The sequence below is a fragment of the Rhinoderma darwinii genome, chromosome 1 (assembly GCF_050947455.1).
Source record: "Rhinoderma darwinii isolate aRhiDar2 chromosome 1, aRhiDar2.hap1, whole genome shotgun sequence".
NCBI classification, from domain to species: Eukaryota; Metazoa; Chordata; class Amphibia; order Anura; family Rhinodermatidae; genus Rhinoderma; species Rhinoderma darwinii.
The window spans coordinates 639,227,251-639,251,735 of NC_134687.1; the positions used below are offsets into that span (position 1 = coordinate 639,227,251).

The following is a 24,485-nucleotide window of genomic DNA, read 5'->3' on the forward strand; positions in this document are numbered from 1 at the left end:
AGTTTGCAAATGTTGGGGTGCTTTTTTGCCTTTATTCCTGAGGGGTGTAGTTTCCCAAATTGTGTCTTTTTGTTTTTTTTCTTTATTTTGGCACCACAAGACCTCTTTAAACCTGACAAGGTGCCTAAATATATTCTGTGCTTCAGTCCATTAGCACTCTAGGGCCACATGTGGGATATTTCTAAAAACGGCAGAATCTGGGCAATACATATTGAGTTGCATTTCTCTGTTAATACTTTGTTACCAAAAGAAATAGATTAATATGAATTTTCTCCCCAAAAAATTAAGTTTGTAAATTCCACCTCTACTTTGCTTTGATTCCTGTGAAACACCTAAAGGGTTAAGAAACTTTCTGAATGCTGTCTTGAATACTTTGTGGGGTGCAGTATTTTATATGGGGTGATTTATAGGGGGTTGTAATATATAGGCCCCTCAAAGCCACTTCAGAACTGGACTGGTCCCTAAGAAAATAGGTTTTGGAAATTTTATTGAAAATGTGAGAAATTTCTGCTAAAGTTATAAACCTTGTAACGTCCTATGGGGTTGTGGATCCACTGGGCTACCCCGCAGTAAAGGAGTAGCTGCTGGACAGACAAGTGTTAAACAGTTACGGTTAGATGGTACTTTGGTGGCAGCTGGAAACAGTCAGATAACAGATACAAGCAGGTGCCGGATTACTGGAAACGGCCACAGGACACCGACTGGTCATGGACACAGGATACAAAACCTTCGCAGGCCAAGACTAGGTTAGTACAGCATTACTCAGGCACTGGGATAGTGGGCAGAGTTCCTCAAATAGTTCTAGAAGTGCAGGGATAGACTGGGGGCAATTTACTTGATATGTCTATGCTTCATGTCTATGCTTTAAAGCTGTGTCAAATAGGGTCAGATTACTTAGTATATGACTTACGTCTTATAAAATACTCATTGACATTCATTAGGTCTAATTCACCAATCAAAAGCCTGATCCAATATTTGAGGCCTTGCCCCTGAGCTACAGTTCATAGAAGATTTCAGAGAAAAGAAAGCGAGTATAAGCTGTGATGGCCAAGTGGTTAAGGCGTTGAACTCAAAATCCAATGGGGTTTCCCTGTGCAGGTTCAAATCCTGTTCACTGCGAAAAATTATATAAAGAGAGCGGAAAAAACCTTCCTGAAACATGAACTCCTTTAGTTTCACTTTGAGCCTTTCCTGTCTCATAAACTTATTAAAATGCAGTTTTCCAAGTTTTCTCATCCTCAGAAAACTAAGATAAGACCTGTCTCTTTCTGTAAAGCAATTTGCTGCTCAGAGCCCTGTTAGAGGGACAGCCTTGTCTCTGTCAGGGACAGCGGGCTGGCAGCTTAGGGGGATGGGTTAGGGAGTACAGCATGACACTGACAGCACCAAGACAACGGCGCTTACTATGCAGAGCGAAAGAGGAAGGCCTCCGTCGGCTCTGTGTGTGAGGGAGCGTGATGGAGTTACGGGGAGTCGTCACAACGTCACGTGCGGGAATAAGGAGGGTGGGGCGGAAGGAAAAAGCCTGTACAGGAGTGTAGGGAGAGGCATGAAGGAGCAAGACGCTATAGTAAGGGTGACAGAACGTTTGGAGTACAGGGATGGACTGTTAGGGTATGTTCACACGCAATGAGCAAAAACGTTTGAAACTACAGAGCTGTTTTCAGGCAAAAACAGCTCCTGCTTTTCAGATGTTTTTTTTAACAACGCGCGTTTTTCGCTGTGTTTTTTTACGTCCGTTTTTTGGAGCTGTTTTTCAATGAAGTCAATGAAAAATGCCTCCAAATACGTCCCAAGAAGGGTCCTGCACTTCTTTTGACGAGCCGTCATTTTACACGCCAGATTTTGACAGCGACGTATAAAATAAAGGCTTGTGGGAACAGAACATCGTAATTCCCATTGAAAGCAATGGGCAGATGTTTGTAGGCGTATTAGGGTCGTTGTATCAGGCGTAATTCGAGGCGTAAAACACCCGAATTATGTCTGAAACCACTGCATGTGAACATATCCTCATATCGGCGAGTGTGGAACTCGCGGGAGCACTGGGACATGTCGCAGTTGATACTACCAAAACTAGACGTGGAACCAGTGTGTCGATGGATGCATGACAAAGGTGGGCACTTCGTTGTGGATAAAACCCTTCAATTAGCTCGTAATTATTTCTACTCACCGGGACTAGCAGAGAAAGTCCGACAGTTCTACAAAGAATGTGAAACCTGTACAGTGCATAAAGCTGCCGAGCCGCTGGAAGAACCTATGATTATCAAAACAAGTGAGCCGTTAGAATTACTGACGGTCTACTTCCTCACCATCCAAGAAGTCACATCTGGCTCTAAATATGCCTTGGTCTGTGTCGACCACTTCTTCAAGTTTGCTGTGGTGGTTCCGACATGAGATCAGATGGCGCTGACAAAAGCGACTGCTCTATGGAAGCATGGTATCCGTCTTTACGGTTGCCAGAAACGGGTGCTGTCAGACCATGGACCAAACTTTGAAGCAGAGCTTGTCCGACAATTGTGCGTCATGCATAGAATCAAGAAGTCAAATACCACACCATACCATCCACAAGGTAACAGAGCATTTGAGCGGTTCAACTGCATGCTTCTCGGCCTTCTGAGAACCCTAGGGGACGAGTGGCAGGAACGGTGGCCCGACTACGTGGAGGACCTTGTCTGGGTCTATAATCATACAGTACACTGAACCACAGGATACACACCCTATCAACTGCTGTTTGGCCGCCCTAGTAGGCTACCATTAGACCTTCTATTGGAAACTCCGGAGCAGTGAAAGAAAGATCCCCGTTAGACAGTGTACGAGAGCACCACAGATGGCTAAATATAGCAAAGAATGACATGGAGAAAGGTATCACACTGGAATTGTCGACAAGGGAGAGTGAACATCAACGAGCCTTTCATCCGGGAGACCGAGTGTTGATACGGAATCGGAAAACAGCCAGAGGAGGTAAATTTGTACCCTGCTGGGAAAGACCGCCATATATGGTAGTGAAGCGGCCAGACCCCGAGTTTCCCGTGTACAAGGTACGACCAGAGATTAAGATGGACCAAGCAGAAATCTGTTACGACCCTGTACGTTTCCAGCACCTGACGTCACTCCATTCCCTGGACAAGAGACATGGGAAGATCCCCCACCAGCAAATGCAGAGCATGATTGGTGGGTGGTGTTCCTGCAAAACGGAACTGACATCTCGGCCATCAGTCTTCAAGAGAGTTGGCAGGACTTGGGTATACTACTGCTCCTGATGGGAATTCCGATTCACGCTACCCAAAGAGGAATAATCGTGGCAGGTAGCCGGGCTACTTACAGGACTATGAAGTTTAGTGCAGAGGACTGCACTTGTTAATCTAGGGGGAAGTGTTGGAGGGACAGCCCTCTTCTGCCCTGCAGCACAGGGAAACCGTGCCAGCAGCTTAGGGAGATGGGTTCAGGAGTTCCCGAACTAGAAGAAGCGCCGATGTTGCCATGACGATGACACTGACCGCGTCATGCGCCATGACAATGGCGCTTACTATGTGCTTACTCACTCTGTGTGTGAGGGAGCGTGACGGAGTCACGAGGTGTCGTCATGACGTCACATGCGGGAAGGACGGCGGGGTGGAAGGAAAAAGCCTGTGCAGTAGTGTAGGGACAGGCAGGAAGAAGCAACACACCATAGTGAGGATGAAATAGGGACACGAGAAGAGGGTCACGATCTTCCAGTCACCCTACTACAAGGTGAATCATCCTTGGACCCAGAAGACAGAGGAGTGCTGTTCCAACGTCTGATTTTCCCCATGAGAAATCCCCTGGGAGAGGAGATGTAGGCTCTGTGGGCTATTTTGAATGTCTTCTCCCAGTTCTATTTAAAAGAAAAAGAGTACATGGTGCACATAGTGTATCATTCAAAGTTTCTGGAGACAAAGCAGGGGTGATTTGGTTGTGCTCACCTGATGACGTTGTGCTAGTAGCACAACATCCTATAGTGTATATCTATGTGAGAAGACACTGCAGCCTGGAATCCATATGGGGGCCACCAGGGCACTGTCAATGTAGAGTTTTTGTAGAAATTAAACAGGAAAAAAGGATTTCGTTCTTGGCGCTGTCCCTCGTTGAAGATAATAGATTTTTGTTGCAGTTTTTTTTTCTGATTTGTCAAATTAATAAATTTAAATGAACGAAAAAGGCCTTAAAACAGTGAATTAAAAGTCCATCGATTTATGTCGGTCTTTTAAAAACACAACGTGTTTCGAGACCGAACCCGTCTCTTCGTCAGTCTAAAAACACATAAGCAATGTCATGTCACAGCAGTGGTTTTGATAGTTAAAAAGACCGCCATAGAGAGGCCCTGTGGTGCTAGGTCAGTAAATGATGCGTTGTTATATAATGTAAAAACAATATTAATGAAAATCTCGGAAAAAGAACATTGTTTGTTACCAGCTAACAATCTGTGGTGAGAAAAAACAATTACGTGTATTTGTATTCTGTTATTTGAACATATTCAAAACAGCTTATATCTATACGAGGGGTAGTGACATAATGAAACGTAAGGTAATGGAATGTTTAAATAGATATTTATGAAGCTAGACAAAAGAAAGGTGGGGACGGGACATTATTCAGTATTGGTTGATAGGATTAGATCTATCAACTTCAGAAGTTTGAGAGTCAGGTTAAAATCACTGCCCACAATTAAAGTAGAAGAATAAAATTCTACATCAGGATGGGTGGGGGCGTATACATTAAGAAGACTATAGCGATTGTGGCGAAACCGGGTCAGTGGGGGTCGGTTTACGCCAAGAGAATGTGGGCGATAGATTCAGGCGACACAGATTAACAGGGGACAAGCCACAGCGGCGCATTTATTAACAGAGACAGACACACACAGAACCAATGCATCGCTGCTTCTCCCCTCTGGGCTGGATGGGACAGGCTACCTCACTATGGGGTCTCTCCACTGTACCTTTCATCCTTTGGGGTGTCTGCAGATCCTCCTTAGTTAGATGGGACTCCAGCACTTGTCCTCTATTACTGTCCCTAGGTCAGGTACCATCTCTGAGGTAGACAGCCCCTGCCTGCAGCTCACACTGCTATCTCATCCTCTCCTGGGCAGCAACTAAACTGAGAAATCTTCCAGCACCACTATATCCCTCACTCACCCCTCCCTCAGGAAACAGGCCCCCTCCTTTTTCTTATTTACATTACACAAGTTCCCGCTCTCAGTCTGTGACTCATTCTCCTTCAGTGTAAGATTAACCCTAGAGGGGGAGGACAGTGAAGCAGCACTGAATACAATACAATACAAATCAACTGGTTATCAAACATAACGTAATGCAGTTTGAGGGGACATATCCCCATCTAGCACCGGGCGCCATCTAAGCTATGGCACCCGGATGGCGGGAGTGCGACGGTTTGCGGCAGGCTTAACCTGTATTTGGGTACAATGCCTGTAACCGTCACCCGTTCCGCCACAGCGATGGGTATTCATCGTGATGTCAATATATAAAAAACATCTGTCAGTGTCCGAGTACGTGTCAGAAACGTCAAGAGTTAGGGATTTATGGAAGAGGGTCGCCACCCCTCTAGATTTACAGGTATATAAAGCAGAATAAAAGTCAAGGAGCCTTTATAGAGCCCACGTCTCCCTCTCCAATGTGTCATTTGCAAGAACACAATATGCGGGTGTAAGCTCTTCAGATGTAAAATAACCTTCTTCTTGCTCTTGACTACAGTGTTAAGACCGGCAACATTCCAGCTGACCATTCGTAATGTAGGTAGTGTGTTGGTAGGTGCATCAGAAGTGCTATGAAATGTGCTATCCTATTCCTAATCATAATCTTTATTTAATAATAATAATCTTTATTTATATAGCGCCAACATATTACAGACATTACATAGTGACAAAGTTAATTTACAATTCAAACCTGAGGAGTGAGGACCCTGCTCGCAAGAGCTTACTATCTATGAGGAAATAAAGGAGACACAAAGTGTAACAGTGTTTGTTCTGTACAGTAGTCCAGCCATTTTTATACACATTGGGTGGTACACATAAAGCTGCATGAACCGGTCACCAGCCAGTATCCGTGTATGACTGACATGAAGAGAAGGAGTGTTACGGAATCTTATTCTGATGACTAATCTCAAAGGGGGGCCATGGAAAGGAGTCAGATTAGAGAATGTTATAGGCCTGTCTAAATACATGTGATTTCAGGGCACGTTTAAAACTGGATATTGGGAATTAATCTGATTGTCTGGGGTAGCGCATTCCAAAGGACTGGTGCAGCACGAGAAAAATCTTGGAGACAGGAGTGGGAGGTTCGGATTATGGAGGATTTTAATCTAAGGTCGTTGGCAGAACGTAGAGCCCGAGTAGGGTGGTGGACAGAGATGAGGGAGGAGATGTAAGGAGGTGCAACACTATGGAGAGCTTTGTGGGTGAGAGTAATAAGTTTGAATTTTATTCCTGAAGGAGTGATCCGGGTGTGGAACGGCAAAAAGTTGTTAGGTTCTGCTGTCTCAGTGAGCAGGGAATCCCGTGGTATAACAGCAAGATGGAGAGACGCTGGTCCGAGGAAAGGAGAGGCAAGGAAGGACCTGGGATAAAAGGGAAACACAAACAGTTATAGAAAACAATACCAGGATCATATGACTATGGAAATCGGAAGCATAGAACAATAAAGGCCCCGGAGGGACCCATAAAAAATACATGAAATGGGAAATAAAACATCAGAATAGACAAGAGTGACCCGTCCCCAGCATCTCACACTGTAAGAATCAGAAGAGACGAGAGACACGTCCCCAGCATCTCACAAACTAAGAATCAGAAGAGACGAGAGACACGTCCCCAGCATCTCACACAGGAAGAATCAGAAGAGACGAGACACGTCCCCAGCATCTCACACAGGAAGAATCAGAAGAGAGGAGAGACACGTCCCCAGCATCTCACACAGTAAGAATCAGAAGAGACTAGAGACACGCCCGCAGCATCTCACACAGTAAGAATCAGAAGAGACGAGAGACACGTCCCCAGCATCTCACACAGTAAGAATCAGGAGAGACACGTCTTCAGCATCTCACACAGTAAGAATCAGAACAGACGAGAGACACGTCCCCAGCATCGCACACAGCAAGAATCAGGAGACGAGAGACACGTCCCCAGCATCTCACACAGTAAGAATCAGAAGAGACGAGAGACACGTCCCCAGCATCGCACACAGTAAGAATCAGAAGAGACGAGAGACACGTCCCCAGTATCTCACACAGTAAGAATCAGAAGAGAAGGGAGACCCGTCCCCAGCATCTCACACAGTAAGAAACAGAAGAGACATGTTCCCAGCATCTCACACAGTAAGAATCAGAAGAGACGAGAGACACGTCCCCAGCGTCTCACACAGTAAGAAACAGAAGAGACCAGAGACACATCCCCAGCATCTCACACAGTAAGAAACAGAAGAGACGAGAGACGCGTCCCCAGCATCTCACACAGTAAGAATCAGAAGAGACGAGAGACACGTCCCCAGCATCTCACACAGTAAGAGTCAGAAGAGACGAGAGACACGTCCCCAGCATCTCACACAGTAAGAGTCAGAAGAGACCAGAGACCCGTCCCCAGCATCTCACACAGTAAAATTCAGAAGAGACGAGAGACCCGTCCCCAGCATCTCACACAGTAAGAATCTGAAGAGACGAGAGACACATCCCCAGCATCTCACACAGTAAGAATCAGAAGAGACGAGAGAAACGTCCCCAGCATCTCACACAGTAAGAATCAGAAGAGACGAGAGACCTGTCCCCAGAATCTCACACATTAAGAATAAGAAGAGACGAGAGACACGTCCCCAGCATCTCACACAGTAAGAATCAGAAGAGACGATAGACCCGTCCCCAGTATATCACACAGTAAGAATCAGAAGAGACGAGAGACGCGTCCCCAGCATCTCACACAGTAAGAATCAGAAGAGACGAGAGACACGTCTCCAGCATCTCACACAGTAAGAGTCAGAAGAGACGAGAGACACGTCCCCAGCATCTCACACAGTAAGAGTCAGAAGAGACCAGAGACCCGTCCCCAGCATCTCACACAGTAAAATTCAGAAGAGACGAGAGACCCGTCCCCAGCATCTCACACAGTAAGAATCTGAAGAGACGAGAGACACGTCCCCAGCATCTCACACAGTAAGAATCAGAAGAGACGAGAGAAACGTCCCCAGCATCTCACACAGTAAGAATCAGAAGAGACGAGAGACCTGTCCCCAGAATCTCACACATTAAGAATAAGAAGAGACGAGAGACACGTCCCCAGCATCTCACACAGTAAGAATCAGAAGAGACGATAGACCCGTCCCCAGTATATCACACAGTAAGAATCAGAAGAGACGAGAGACACGTCCCCAGCATCTCACACAGTGAGAATCAGAAGAGACACGTTCCCAGCATCTCACACAGTAAGAATCAGAAGAGATGAGAGACGTCCCCAGCATCTCACACAGTAAGAATCAGAAGAGACGAGAGACACGTCCCAAGCATCTCACACAGTAAGAATCAGAAGAGACGAGAGACATGTCCCCAGCATCTCACATAGTAAGAATTAGAAGAAACGAGAGACCCGTCCCCAGCATCTCACACAGTAAGAATCAGAAGAGACGAGAGACCCGTCCCCAGCATCTCATACAGTAAGAATCAGAAGAGACGAGAGACACGTCCCCAGCATCTCACACAGTAAGAATCAGAAGAGACGAGAGACACGTCCCCAGCATCTCACACAGTAAGAATCAGAAGAGACGAGAGACGTGTCCACAGCATCTCAAACAGTAAGAATCAGAAGAGACGAGAGAGACCCGTCCCCTACATCTCACACAGTAAGAATCAGAAGAGTCGAGAGACCCGTCCCCAGCATCTCACATAGTAAGAATCAGAAGAGACCAGAGACCCGTCCCCAGCATCTCACATAGGTTGAATCAGAAGAGACCAGAGACCCGTCCCCAGCATCTCACACAGTAAGAATCAGAAGAGACGAGAGACCCGTCCCCAGTATCTCACACAGTAAGAATCAGAAGAGACAAGAGACACGTTCCAAGCATCTCACACAGTAAGAATCAGAAGAGACACATTCCCAGCATCCCACACAGTAAGAATCAGAAGATATGAGAGACGTCCCCAGCATGTCACAAAGTAAGAATAAGAAGAGACGAGAGACACGTCCCCAGCATCTCACACAGTAAGAATCAGAAGAGACGATAGACCCGTCCCCGGCATCTCACACAGTCAGAATCAGAAGAGACGAGAGACCCGTCCCCAGTATCTCACACAGTAAGAATCAGAAGAGACGAAAGACCCGTCCCCAGTATCTCACACAGTAAGAATCTGAAGAGACGAGAGACCCGTCTCCAGCATCTCACACAGTAAGAATCAGAAGAGACAAGAGACACGTCCCCGGCATCTCACACAGTAAGAATCAGAAGAGACGAGAGACACGTCCCCGTCATCTCACACAGTAAGAATCAGAAGAGACGAGAGACCCGTCCCCAGCATCTCACACAGTAAGAATCAGCAGAGACGACAGACACGTCCCCAGCATCTCACACAGTAAGAATCAGAAGAGAGACCCATCCCCAGTATCTCACACAGTAAGAATCAGCAAAGACGAGAGAACCGTCCCCAGCATCTCACACAGTAAGAGTCAGAAGAGATGAGAGTCGTCCCCAGCATCTCACACAGTAAGAATCAGAAGAGACGAGAGACACGGCCCCAGCATCTCACACAGTAAGAATAAGAAGAAACGAGAGACGCGTCTCAAGCATCTCACACAGTAAGAATCAGAAGAGACGAGAGACACGTCCCCAGCATCTCACATAGTAAGAATCAGAAGAAACGAGAGAGCCGTCCCCAGCATCTCACACAGTAAGAATCAGAAGAGACGAGAGACACGTCCCCAGCATCTCACATAGTAAGAATCAGAAGAAACGAGAGACCCGTCCCCAGCATCTCACACAGTAAGAATCAGAAGAGACGAGAGACACGTCCCCAGCATCTCACATAGTAAGAATCAGAAGAAACGAGAGACCCGTCCCCAGCATCTCACACAGTAAGAATCAGAAGAGACGAGACACGTCCCCAGCATCTCACACAGTAAGAATCAGAAGAAACGAGAGACCCGTCCCCAGCATCTCACACAGTAAGAATCAGAAGAGACGAGAGACACGTCCCCAGCATCTCACACAGTAAGAATCAGAAGAGACGAGAGACACGTCCCCAGCATCTCACACAGTAAGAATCAGAAGAGACGAGAGACACGTCCCCAGCATCTCACACAGTAAGAATCAGAAGAGACGAGAGACGCGTCCCCAGCATCTCACACAGTAAGACTCAGAAGAGACGAGAGACATGTCCCCAGCATCTCACACAGTAAGAATCAGAAGAGAAGAGAGACGCTTCCCCAGCATCTCACACAGTAAGACTCAGAAGAGACGAGAGACATGTCCCCAGCATCTCACACAGTAAGAATCAGAAGAGAAGAGAGACGCGTCCCCAGCATCTCACACAGTAAGAATGGGAAAAGACCAGAGACCCGTCCCCAGCATCTCACACAGTAAGAAACAAGAGACCAGAGACCCGTCCCCAGCATTCACACAGTAAGGGTATGTTCACACGGCGGGGGTCCGTAACGGCTGAAATTACGGGGATGTTTCAGCCTGAAAACATCCCCGTAATTTCAGCCGTACCGGCATGTGCAGGCGCTTGAACGCCGCGTCAATTACGGCCGTAATTAGCGCTGCTATTCATTGGAGTCAATGAATAGCGGCTCCAATTACGGCCAAAGAAGTGACAGGTCACTTCTTTGACGCGGGCGTCTAGTTACGCGCCGTCATTTGACAGCGGCGCGTAAATATACGCCTCGTGTGAACAGACAAACGTCTGCCCATTGCTTTCAATGGGCAGATGTTTGTCAGCGCTATTGAGGCGCTATTTTCAGACGTAATTCGGGGCCAAAACGCCCGAATTACGTCCGTAAATAGGCCGTGTGAACATACCCTAAGAATCAGAAGAGACCAGAGACACGTCCCCAGCATCTCACACAGTAAGAATCAGAAGAGACGAGAGACACGTCCCCAGCATCTCACACAGTAAGAATCAGAAGAAACGAGAGACACGTCCCCAGCATCTCACACAGTAAGAATCAGAAGAGACGAGAGACACGTCCCCAGCATCTCACACAGTAAGAATCAGGAGAGATGAGAGACACGTCCCCAGCATCTCACACAGTAAGGATCAGAAGAGACGAGAGACACGTTGTGGCGAAACCGGATCAGTGGGGGTCGGTTTACGCCAAGAGAATGTGGGCGATAGATTCAGGCGACACAGATTAACAGGGGACAAGCCACAGCGGCGCGTTTATTAACAGGGACAGACACACACAGAACCAATGCATCGCTGATTCTCCCATCTGGGCTGGATGGGACAGGCTACCTCACTATGGGGTCTCTCCACTGTACCTTTCATCCTTTGGGGTGTCTCCAGATCCTTCTTAGTTAGATGGGACTCCAGCACTTGTCCTCTATTACTGTCCCTAGGTCAGGTACCATCTCTGAGGTAGACAGCCCCTGCCTGCAGCTCACACTGCTATCTGATCCTCTCCTGGGCTGCAACTAACTCAGTTCTCACACAGCACCACGATATCCCTCACTCACCCCTCCCTCAGGAATCAGGCTTCCTGCTCTTGCCCCCTCCTTTTTCTTATTTACATTAAACAAGTTCCCGCTCTCAGTCTGTGACTCATTCTCCTACAGTGTAAGATTAACGCTAGAGGGGAGGACATTGAAGCAGCACTGAATACGATACAATATAAAACAACTGGTTATCAAACATAACGTAATGCAGTTTGAGGGGACATATCCCCATCTAGCACCGGGCGCCATCTAAGCTATGGCACCCGGATGGCGGCAGTGCGACGGTTTGCGGCAGGCTTAACCTTTATCTGGGTACAATGCCTGTAACCGTCACCCGTTCCGCCACACACGTTCCCAGCATCTCACACAGTAAGAATCACCAGCATCTCACACAGTAAGACTCAGAAGAGACCAGAGACCCGTCCCCCGCATCTCACACAGTAAGAATCAGAAGAGACGAGAGACACGTCCCCAGCATCTCACACAGTAAGAATCAGAAGAGACGAGAGACACGGTCCCCAGCATCTCACACAGTAAGAATCAGAAGAGACGAGAGACCTGTCCCCAGCATCTCACACATTAAGAATAAGAAGAGACGAGAGTCACGTCCCCAGCATTTCACACAGTAAGAATCAGAAGAGACGATAGATGCCGGGGACGGGTCTTACACAGTCAGAATCAGAAGAGACGAGAGACCCGTCCCCAGTATCTCACACAGTAAGAATCAGAAGAGACGAAAGACCTGTCCCCAGTATCTCACACAGTAAGAATCAGAAGAGACGAGAGACCCGTCCCCAGCATCTCACACAGTAAGAATCAGAAGAGACGAGAGACACGTCCCCGGCATCTCACACAGTAAGAATCAGAAGAGACGAGAGACACGTCCCCGGCATCTCACACAGTAAGAATCAGAAGAGACGAGAGACTCGTCCCCAGCATCTCACACAGTAAGAATCAGCAGAGACGAGAGACACGTCCCCAGCATCTCACACAGTAAGAATCAGAAGAGACGAGAGACACGTCCCCAGCATCTCACACAGTGAGAATCAGAAGAGATGAGAGACCTGTCCCCAGCATCTCACACATTACGAATCAGAAGAGACGAGAGACCCGTCCCCGCATCTCACACAGTAAGAATCAGCAGAGACGAGAGACACGTCCCCAGCATCTCACACAGTAAGAATCAGAAGAGAGACCCGTCCCCAGCATCTCACACAGTGAGAATCAGAAGAGACGAGAGACCTGTCCCCAGCATCTCACACATTAAGAATAAGAAGAGACGAGAGACACATCCCCAGCATCTCACACAGTAAGAATCAGAAGAGATGATAGACCCGTCCCCGGCATCTCACACAGTCAGAATCAGAAGAGACGAGAGACCCGTCCCCAGTATCTCACACAGTAAGAATCAGAAGAGACGAAAGACCCGTCCCCAGTATCTCACACAGTAAGAATAAGAAGAAACGAGAGACGCGTCTCAAGCATCTCACACAGTAAGAGACGAGAGAGACCCGTCCCCTACATCTCACACAGTAAGAATCAGAAGAGTCGAGAGACCCGTCCCCAGCATCTCACATAGTAAGAATCAGAAGAGACCAGAGACCCGTCCCCAGCATCTCACATAGGTTGAATCAGAAGAGACCAGAGACCCGTCCCCAGCATCTCACACAGTAAGAATCAGAAGAGACGAGAGACCCGTCCCCAGTATCTCACACAGTAAGAATCAGAAGAGACAAGAGACACGTTCCAAGCATCTCACACAGTAAGAATCAGAAGAGACACATTCCCAGCATCCCACACAGTAAGAATCAGAAGATATGAGAGACGTCCCCAGCATGTCACAAAGTAAGAATAAGAAGAGACGAGAGACACGTCCCCAGCATCTCACACAGTAAGAATCAGAAGAGACGATAGACCCGTCCCCGGCATCTCACACAGTCAGAATCAGAAGAGACGAGAGACCCGTCCCCAGTATCTCACACAGTAAGAATCAGAAGAGACGAAAGACCCGTCCCCAGTATCTCACACAGTAAGAATCTGAAGAGACGAGAGACCCGTCTCCAGCATCTCACACAGTAAGAATCAGAAGAGACAAGAGACACGTCCCCGGCATCTCACACAGTAAGAATCAGAAGAGACGAGAGACACGTCCCCGTCATCTCACACAGTAAGAATCAGAAGAGACGAGAGACCCGTCCCCAGCATCTCACACAGTAAGAATCAGCAGAGACGACAGACACGTCCCCAGCATCTCACACAGTAAGAATCAGAAGAGAGACCCATCCCCAGTATCTCACACAGTAAGAATCAGCAAAGACGAGAGAACCGTCCCCAGCATCTCACACAGTAAGAGTCAGAAGAGATGAGAGTCGTCCCCAGCATCTCACACAGTAAGAATCAGAAGAGACGAGAGACACGGCCCCAGCATCTCACACAGTAAGAATAAGAAGAAACGAGAGACGCGTCTCAAGCATCTCACACAGTAAGAATCAGAAGAGACGAGAGACACGTCCCCAGCATCTCACATAGTAAGAATCAGAAGAAACGAGAGAGCCGTCCCCAGCATCTCACACAGTAAGAATCAGAAGAGACGAGAGACACGTCCCCAGCATCTCACATAGTAAGAATCAGAAGAAACGAGAGACCCGTCCCCAGCATCTCACACAGTAAGAATCAGAAGAGACGAGAGACACGTCCCCAGCATCTCACATAGTAAGAATCAGAAGAAACGAGAGACCCGTCCCCAGCATCTCACACAGTAAGAATCAGAAGAGACGAGACACGTCCCCAGCATCTCACACAGTAAGAATCAGAAGAAACGAGAGACCCGTCCCCAGCATCTCACACAGTAAGAATCAGAAGAGACGAGAGACACGTCCCCAGCATCTCACACAGTAAGAATCAGAAGAGACGAGAGACACGTCCCCAGCATCTCACACAGTAAGAATCAGAAGAGACGAGAGACACGTCCCCAGCATCTCACACAGTAAGAATCAGAAGAGACGAGAGACGCGTCCCCAGCATCTCACACAGTAAGACTCAGAAGAGACGAGAGACATGTCCCCAGCATCTCACACAGTAAGAATCAGAAGAGAAGAGAGACGCTTCCCCAGCATCTCACACAGTAAGACTCAGAAGAGACGAGAGACATGTCCCCAGCATCTCACACAGTAAGAATCAGAAGAGAAGAGAGACGCGTCCCCAGCATCTCACACAGTAAGAATGGGAAAAGACCAGAGACCCGTCCCCAGCATCTCACACAGTAAGAAACAAGAGACCAGAGACCCGTCCCCAGCATTCACACAGTAAGGGTATGTTCACACGGCGGGGGTCCGTAACGGCTGAAATTACGGGGATGTTTCAGCCTGAAAACATCCCCGTAATTTCAGCCGTACCGGCATGTGCAGGCGCTTGAACGCCGCGTCAATTACGGCCGTAATTAGCGCTGCTATTCATTGGAGTCAATGAATAGCGGCTCCAATTACGGCCAAAGAAGTGACAGGTCACTTCTTTGACGCGGGCGTCTAGTTACGCGCCGTCATTTGACAGCGGCGCGTAAATATACGCCTCGTGTGAACAGACAAACGTCTGCCCATTGCTTTCAATGGGCAGATGTTTGTCAGCGCTATTGAGGCGCTATTTTCAGACGTAATTCGGGGCCAAAACGCCCGAATTACGTCCGTAAATAGGCCGTGTGAACATACCCTAAGAATCAGAAGAGACCAGAGACACGTCCCCAGCATCTCACACAGTAAGAATCAGAAGAGACGAGAGACACGTCCCCAGCATCTCACACAGTAAGAATCAGAAGAAACGAGAGACACGTCCCCAGCATCTCACACAGTAAGAATCAGAAGAGACGAGAGACACGTCCCCAGCATCTCACACAGTAAGAATCAGGAGAGATGAGAGACACGTCCCCAGCATCTCACACAGTAAGGATCAGAAGAGACGAGAGACACGTTGTGGCGAAACCGGATCAGTGGGGGTCGGTTTACGCCAAGAGAATGTGGGCGATAGATTCAGGCGACACAGATTAACAGGGGACAAGCCACAGCGGCGCGTTTATTAACAGGGACAGACACACACAGAACCAATGCATCGCTGATTCTCCCATCTGGGCTGGATGGGACAGGCTACCTCACTATGGGGTCTCTCCACTGTACCTTTCATCCTTTGGGGTGTCTCCAGATCCTTCTTAGTTAGATGGGACTCCAGCACTTGTCCTCTATTACTGTCCCTAGGTCAGGTACCATCTCTGAGGTAGACAGCCCCTGCCTGCAGCTCACACTGCTATCTGATCCTCTCCTGGGCTGCAACTAACTCAGTTCTCACACAGCACCACGATATCCCTCACTCACCCCTCCCTCAGGAATCAGGCTTCCTGCTCTTGCCCCCTCCTTTTTCTTATTTACATTAAACAAGTTCCCGCTCTCAGTCTGTGACTCATTCTCCTACAGTGTAAGATTAACGCTAGAGGGGAGGACATTGAAGCAGCACTGAATACGATACAATATAAAACAACTGGTTATCAAACATAACGTAATGCAGTTTGAGGGGACATATCCCCATCTAGCACCGGGCGCCATCTAAGCTATGGCACCCGGATGGCGGCAGTGCGACGGTTTGCGGCAGGCTTAACCTTTATCTGGGTACAATGCCTGTAACCGTCACCCGTTCCGCCACACACGTTCCCAGCATCTCACACAGTAAGAATCACCAGCATCTCACACAGTAAGACTCAGAAGAGACCAGAGACCCGTCCCCCGCATCTCACACAGTAAGAATCAGAAGAGACGAGAGACACGTCCCCAGCATCTCACACAGTAAGAATCAGAAGAGACGAGAGACACGGTCCCCAGCATCTCACACAGTAAGAATCAGAAGAGACGAGAGACCTGTCCCCAGCATCTCACACATTAAGAATAAGAAGAGACGAGAGTCACGTCCCCAGCATTTCACACAGTAAGAATCAGAAGAGACGATAGATGCCGGGGACGGGTCTTACACAGTCAGAATCAGAAGAGACGAGAGACCCGTCCCCAGTATCTCACACAGTAAGAATCAGAAGAGACGAAAGACCTGTCCCCAGTATCTCACACAGTAAGAATCAGAAGAGACGAGAGACCCGTCCCCAGCATCTCACACAGTAAGAATCAGAAGAGACGAGAGACACGTCCCCGGCATCTCACACAGTAAGAATCAGAAGAGACGAGAGACACGTCCCCGGCATCTCACACAGTAAGAATCAGAAGAGACGAGAGACTCGTCCCCAGCATCTCACACAGTAAGAATCAGCAGAGACGAGAGACACGTCCCCAGCATCTCACACAGTAAGAATCAGAAGAGACGAGAGACACGTCCCCAGCATCTCACACAGTGAGAATCAGAAGAGATGAGAGACCTGTCCCCAGCATCTCACACATTACGAATCAGAAGAGACGAGAGACCCGTCCCCGCATCTCACACAGTAAGAATCAGCAGAGACGAGAGACACGTCCCCAGCATCTCACACAGTAAGAATCAGAAGAGAGACCCGTCCCCAGCATCTCACACAGTGAGAATCAGAAGAGACGAGAGACCTGTCCCCAGCATCTCACACATTAAGAATAAGAAGAGACGAGAGACACATCCCCAGCATCTCACACAGTAAGAATCAGAAGAGATGATAGACCCGTCCCCGGCATCTCACACAGTCAGAATCAGAAGAGACGAGAGACCCGTCCCCAGTATCTCACACAGTAAGAATCAGAAGAGACGAAAGACCCGTCCCCAGTATCTCACACAGTAAGAATCAGAAGAGACGAGAGACCCGTCTCCAGCATCTCACACAGTAAGAATCAGAAGAGACGAGAGACACGTCCGCGGCATCTCACACAGTAAGAATCAGAAGAGACGAGAGACACGTCCCCAGCATCTCACACAGTAAGAATCAGAAGAAACGAGAGACCCGTCCCCAGCATCTCACACAGTAAGAATCAGAAGAGACGAGAGACACGTCCCCAGCATCTCACATAGTAAGAATCAGAAGAAACGAGAGACCCGTCCCCAGCATCTCACACAGTAAGAATCAGAAGAGACGAGAGACACGTCCCCAGCATCTCACACAGTAAGAATCAGAAGAGACGAGAGACGCGTCCCCAGCATCTCACACAGTAAGACTCAGAAGAGACGAGAGACATGTCCCCAGCATCTCACACAGTAAGAATCAGAAGAGACGAGAGACATGTCCCCAGCATCTCACATAGTAAGAAGCAGAAGAGAAGAGAGACGCGTCCCCAGCATCTCACACAGTAAGACTCAGAAGAGACGAGAGACATGTCCCCAGCATCTCACACAGTAAGAATCAGAAGAGAAGAGAGACGCGTCCCCAGCATCTCACACAGTAAGAATGGGAAAAGACCAGAGACCCGTCCCCAGCATCTCACACAGTAAGAAACAGAAGAGACCAGAGACCCGTCCCCAGCATCTCACACAGTAAGAATCAGAAGAGACCAGAGACACGTCCCCAGCATCTCACACAGTAAGAATCAGAAGAAACGAGAGACACGTCCCCAGCATCTCACACAGTAAGAATCAGAAGAAACGAGAGACACGTCCCCAGCATCTCACACAGTAAGAATCAGAAGAGACGAGAGACACGTCCCCAGCATCTCACACAGTAAGAATCAGGAGAGATGAGAGACACGTCCCCAGCATCTCACACAGTAAGGATCAGAAGAGACGAGAGACACGTTGTGGCGAAACCGGATCAGTGGGGGTCGGTTTACGCCAAGAAAATGTGGGCGATAGATTCAGGCGACACAGATTAACAGGGGACAAGCCACAGCAGCGCGTTTATTAACAGGGACAGACACACACAGAACCATCTGGGCTGGATGGGACAGGCTACCTCACTATGGGGTCTCTCCACTGTACCTTTCATCCTTTGGGGTGTCTCCAGATCCTTCTTAGTTAGATGGGACTCCAGCACTTGTCCTCTATTACTGTCCCTAGGTCAGGTACCATCTCTGAGGTAGACAGCCCCTGCCTGCAGCTCACACTGCTATCTGATCCTCTCCTGGGCTGCAACTAACTCAGTTCTCACACAGCACCACGATATCCCTCACTCACCCCTCCCTCAGGAATCAGGCTTCCTGCTCTTGCCCCCTCCTTTTTCTTATTTACATTAAACAAGTTCCCGCTCTCAGTCTGTGACTCATTCTCCTACAGTGTAAGATTAACCCTAGAGGGGAGGACATTGAAGCAGCACTGAATACGATACAATATAAAACAACTGGTTATCAAACATAACGTAATGCAGTTTGAGGGGACATATCCCCATCTAGCACCGGGCGCCATCTAAGCTATGGCACCCGGATGGCGGGAGTGCGACGGTTTGCGGCAGGCTTAACCTTTATCTGGGTACAATGCCTGTAACCGTCACCCGTTCCGCCACACACGTCCCCAGCATCTCACACAGTAAGAATCACCAGCATCTCACACAGTAAGACTCAGAAGAGACCAGAGACCCGTCCCCAGCATTTCACATAGTAAGAATCAGAAGAGACAAGAGACCCGTCCCCAGCATCTCACACAGTAAGAATCAGAAGAGAGACCCGTCCCCAGCATCTCACACATTAAGAATAAGAAGAGACGAGAGACACATCCCCAGCATCTCACACAGTAAGAATCAGAAGAGATGATAGACCCGTCCCCGGCATCTCACACAGTCAGAATCAGAAGAGACGAGAGACCCGTCCCCAGTATCTCACACAGTAAGAATCAGAAGAGACGAAAGACCCGTCCCCAGTATCTCACACAGTAAGAATCAGAAGAGACGAGAGACCCGTCTCCAGCATCTCACACAGTAAGAATCAGAAGAGACGAGAGACACGTCCGCGGCATCTCACACAGTAAGAATCAGAAGAGACGAGAGACACGTCCCCAGCATCTCACACAGTAAGAATCAGAAGAGACGAGAGACACGTCCCCAGCATCTCACATAGTAAGAATCAGAAGAAACGAGAGACCCGTCCCCAGCATCTCACACAGTAAGAATCAGAAGAGACGAGAGACACGTCCCCAGCATCTCACATAGTAAGAATCAGAAGAAACGAGAGACCTGTCCCCAGCATCTCACACAGTAAGAATCAGAAGAGACGAGAGACGCGTCCCCAGCATCTCACACAGTAAGACTCAGAAGAGACGAGAGACATGTCCCCAGCATCTCACACAGTAAGAATCAGAAGAGACGAGAGACGCGTCCCCAGCATCTCACACAGTAAGACTCAGAAGAGACGAGAGACATGTCCCCAGCATCTCACACAGTAAGAATCAGAAGAGAAGAGGGACGCGTCCCCAGCATCTCACACAGTAAGACTCAGAAGAGACGAGAGACATGTCCCCAGCATCTCACACAGTAAGAATCAGAAGAGAAGAGAGACGCGTCCCCAGCATCTCACACAGTAAGAATGGGAAAAGACCAGAGACCCGTCCCCAGCATCTCACACAGTAAGAAACAGAAGAGACCAGAGACCCGTCCCCAGCATTCACACAGTAAGAATCAGAAGAGACCAGAGACACGTCCCCAGCATCTCACACAGTAAGAATCAGAAGAGACCAGAGACACGTCCCCAGCATCTCACACAGTAAGAATCAGAAGAAACGAGAGACACGTCCCCAGCATCTCACACAGTAAGAATCAGAAGAGACGAGAGACACGTCCCCAGCATCTCACACAGTAAGAATCAGGAGAGATGAGAGACACGTCCCCAGCATCTCACACAGTAAGGATCAGAAGAGACGAGAGACACGTTGTGGCGAAACCGGATCAGCGGGGGTCGGTTTACGCCAAGAGAATGTGGGCGATAGATTCAGGCGACACAGATTAACAGGGGACAAGCCACAGCGGCGCGTTTATTAACAGGGACAGACACACACAGAACCAATGCATCGCTGATTCTCCCATCTGGGCTGGATGGGACAGGCTACCTCACTATGGGGTCTCTCCACTGTACCTTTCATCCTTTGGGGTGTCTCCAGATCCTTCTTAGTTAGATGGGACTCCAGCACTTGTCCTCTATTACTGTCCCTAGGTCAGGTACCATCTCTGAGGTAGACAGCCCCTGCCTGCAGCTCACACTGCTATCTGATCCTCTCCTGGGCTGCAACTAACTCAGTTCTCACACAGCACCACGATATCCCTCACTCACCCCTCCCTCAGGAATCAGGCTTCCTGCTCTTGCCCCCTCCTTTTTCTTATTTACATTAAACAAGTTCCCGCTCTCAGTCTGTGACTCATTCTCCTACAGTGTAAGATTAACCCTAGAGGGGAGGACATTGAAGCAGCACTGAATACGATACAATATAAAACAACTGGTTATCAAACATAACGTAATGCAGTTTGAGGGGACATATCCCCATCTAGCACCGGGCGCCATCTAAGCTATGGCACCCGGATGGCGGGAGTGCGACGGTTTGCGGCAGGCTTAACCTTTATCTGGGTACAATGCCTGTAACCGTCACCCGTTCCGCCACACACGTCCCCAGCATCTCACACAGTAAGAATCACCAGCATCTCACACAGTAAGGGTATGTGCACACACACTAATTACGTCCGTAATTTACGGACGTATTTCGGCCGCAAGTACCGGACCGAACACAGTGCAGGGAGCCGGGCTCCTAGTATCATAGTTATGTACGATGCTAGGAGTCCCTGCCTCTCTGCAGGACAACTGTCCCGTACTGTAATCATGTTTTCAGTACGGGACAGTAGTTCCATGGAGAGGCAGGGACTCCTAGCATCGTACATAACTATGATGCTAGGAGCCCGGCTCCCTGCACTGAGTTCGGTCCGGGACTTGCGGGCCGAAATACGTCCGTCAATTACGGACGTAATTAGTGTGTGTGCACATACCCTAAGACTCAGAAGAGACCAGAGACCCGTCCCCAGCATTTCACATAGTAAGAATCAGAAGAGACAAGAGACCCGTCCCCAGCATCTCACACAGTAAGAATCAGAAGAGACGAGAGACACGTCCCCAGCATCTCACACAGTAAGAATCAGAAGAGACGAGAGACCTGTCCCCAGCATCTCACACATTAAGAATAAGAAGAGACGAGAGTCACGTCCCCAGCATCTCACACAGTGAGAATCAGAAGAGACGAGAGACACGTCCCCAGCATCTCACACAGTAAGAATCAGAAGAGACGAGAGACACGGTCCCCAGCATCTCACACAGTAAGAATCAGAAGAGACGAGAGACCTGTCCCCAGCATCTCACACATTAAGAATAAGAAGAGACGAGAGTCACGTCCCCAGCATCTCACACAGTGAGAATCAGAAGAGACGAGAGACACGTCCCCAGCATCTCACACAGTAAGAATCAGAAGAGACGAGAGACACGGCCCCAGCATCTCACACAGTAAGAATCAGAAGAAACGAGAGACTCGTCCACAGCATCCCACACAGTAAGAATCAGAAGAGACGAGAGACACGTCCCAAGCATCTCACACAGTAAGATTCAGAAGAGACAAGAGACACGTCCCCAGCATCTCACATAGTAAGAATCAGAAGAAACGAGAGACCCGTCCCCAGCATCTCACACAGTAAGAATCAGAAGAGACGAGAGACACGTCCCCAGCATCTCACACAGTAAGAATCAGAAGAGACGATAGACCTGTCCCCAGCATCTCACACAGTAAGAATCAGAAGAGACGAGAGACACGTCCCCAGCATCTCACACAGTAAGAATCAGAAGAGACGAGAGACACGTCCCCAGCATCTCACACAGTAAGAATCAGAAGAGACGAGAGAAACGTCCCCAGCATCTCACACAGTAAGAATCAGAAGAGACGAGAGACACGTCCCCAGCATCTCACACAGTAAGAATGAGAAGAGACGAGAGACACCTCCCGAGCATCTCACACAGTAAGAATCAGAAGAGACGAGAGACACGTCCCCAGTATCTCACACAGTGAGAATCAGAAGAGACGAGAGACACGTCCCCAGCATCTCACACAGTAAGAATCAGAAGAGACGAGAGACCCGTCCCCAGCATCTTACACAGTATGAATCAGAAGAGACAAGAGACACGTTCCAAGCATCTCACACAGTAAGAATCAGTAGAGACACGTTCTCAGCATCTCACACAGTAAGAATCAGAAGAGATGAGAGACGTCCCCAGCATCTCACACAGTAAGAATCAGAAGAGACGAGAGACACGGCCCCAGCATCTCACACAGTAAGAATGAGAAGAAACGAGAGACGCGTCCCCAGCATCCCACATAGTAAGAATCAGAAGAGACGAGAGACACGTCCCAAGCATCTCACATAGTAAGAATCAGAAGAAACGAGAGACGCGTCTCCAGCATCCCACACATTAAGAATCAGAAGAGACGAGAGACACGTCCCAAGCATCTCACACAGTAAGAATAAGAAGAGACGAGAGACACGTCCCCAGCATCTTACATAGAAAGAATCAGAAGAAACGAGAGACCCGTCCACAGCATCTCATACAGTAAGAATCAGAAGAGACGAGAGGCACGGCCCCAGCATCTCACACAGTAAGACTCAGAAGAAACGAGAGACGCGTCCCCAGCAACCCACACAGTAAGAATCAGAAGAGACGAGAGACACGTCACCAAGCATCTCACACAGTAAGAATCAGAAGAGACGAGAGACACGTCCCCAGCATCTCACACAGTAAGTATTAGAAGAGACGGGAGACACGTCCCCAGCATCTCATACTGTAAGAATCAGAAGAGATGAGAGACCCGTCCCCGGCATCTCACACAGTAAGAATCAGCAGAGACACGTCCCCAGCATCTCACACAGTAAGAATCAGAAGAGACACCCGTCCCCAGTATCTCACACAGTAAGAATCAGAAGAGACGAGAGACACGTCCCCAGTATCTCACACAGTGAGAATCAGAAGAGACGAGAGACACGTCCCCAGCATCTCACACAGTAAGAATCAGAAGAGACGAGAGACCCGTCCCCCGCATCTCATACAGTAATAGTCAGAAGAGGCGAGAGACACGTCCCCAGCATCTCATAGAGTAAGAATCAGAAGAGACGAGAAACATGTCCCCAGCATCTTACACAGTATGAATCAGAAGAGACAAGAGACACGTTCCAAGCATCTCACACAGTAAGAATCAGTAGAGACACGTTCTCAGCATCTCACACAGTAAGAATCAGAAGAGATGAGAGACGTCCCCAGCATCTCACACAGTAAGAATCAGAAGAGACGAGAGACATGTCCCCAGCATCTCACACAGTAAGAATCAGAAGAGACGAGAGACACGGCCCCAGCATCTCACACAGTAAGAATGAGAAGAAACGAGAGACGCGTCCCCAGCATCCCACATAGTAAGAATCAGAAGAGACGAGAGACACGTCCCAATCATCTCACATAGTAAGAATCAGAAGAAACGAGAGACGCGTCTCCAGCATCCCACACATTAAGAATCAGAAGAGACGAGAGACACGTCCCAAGCATCTCACATAGAAAGAATCAGAAGAAACGAGAGACCCGTCCACAGCATCTCATACAGTAAGAATCAGAAGAGACGAGAGGCACGGCCCCAGCATCTCACACAGTAAGACTCAGAAGAAACGAGAGACGCGTCCCCAGCAACCCACACAGTAAGAATCAGAAGAGACGAGAGACACGTCACCAAGCATCTCACACAGTAAGAATCAGAAGAGACGAGAGACACGTCCCCAGCATCTCACACAGTAAGAATTAGAAGAGACGGGAGACACGTCCCCAGCATCTCATACTGTAAGAATCAGAAGAGATGAGAGACCCGTCCCCGGCATCTCACACAGTAAGAATCAGC

The 24,485-nt window shown here is 48.6% G+C and overlaps 1 non-coding gene across 1 annotated transcript; it reads left to right on the forward strand.

Moving 5' to 3' along the window:
* Positions 1 to 1,037: 1,037 nt before the first annotated feature.
* On the forward strand, positions 1,038 to 1,119 carry TRNAL-CAA (transfer RNA leucine (anticodon CAA)). The gene has a single exon. It is a non-coding gene; the product is annotated as a tRNA-Leu (tRNA).
* The last annotated feature ends 23,366 nt before the right edge of the window (positions 1,120 to 24,485 follow it).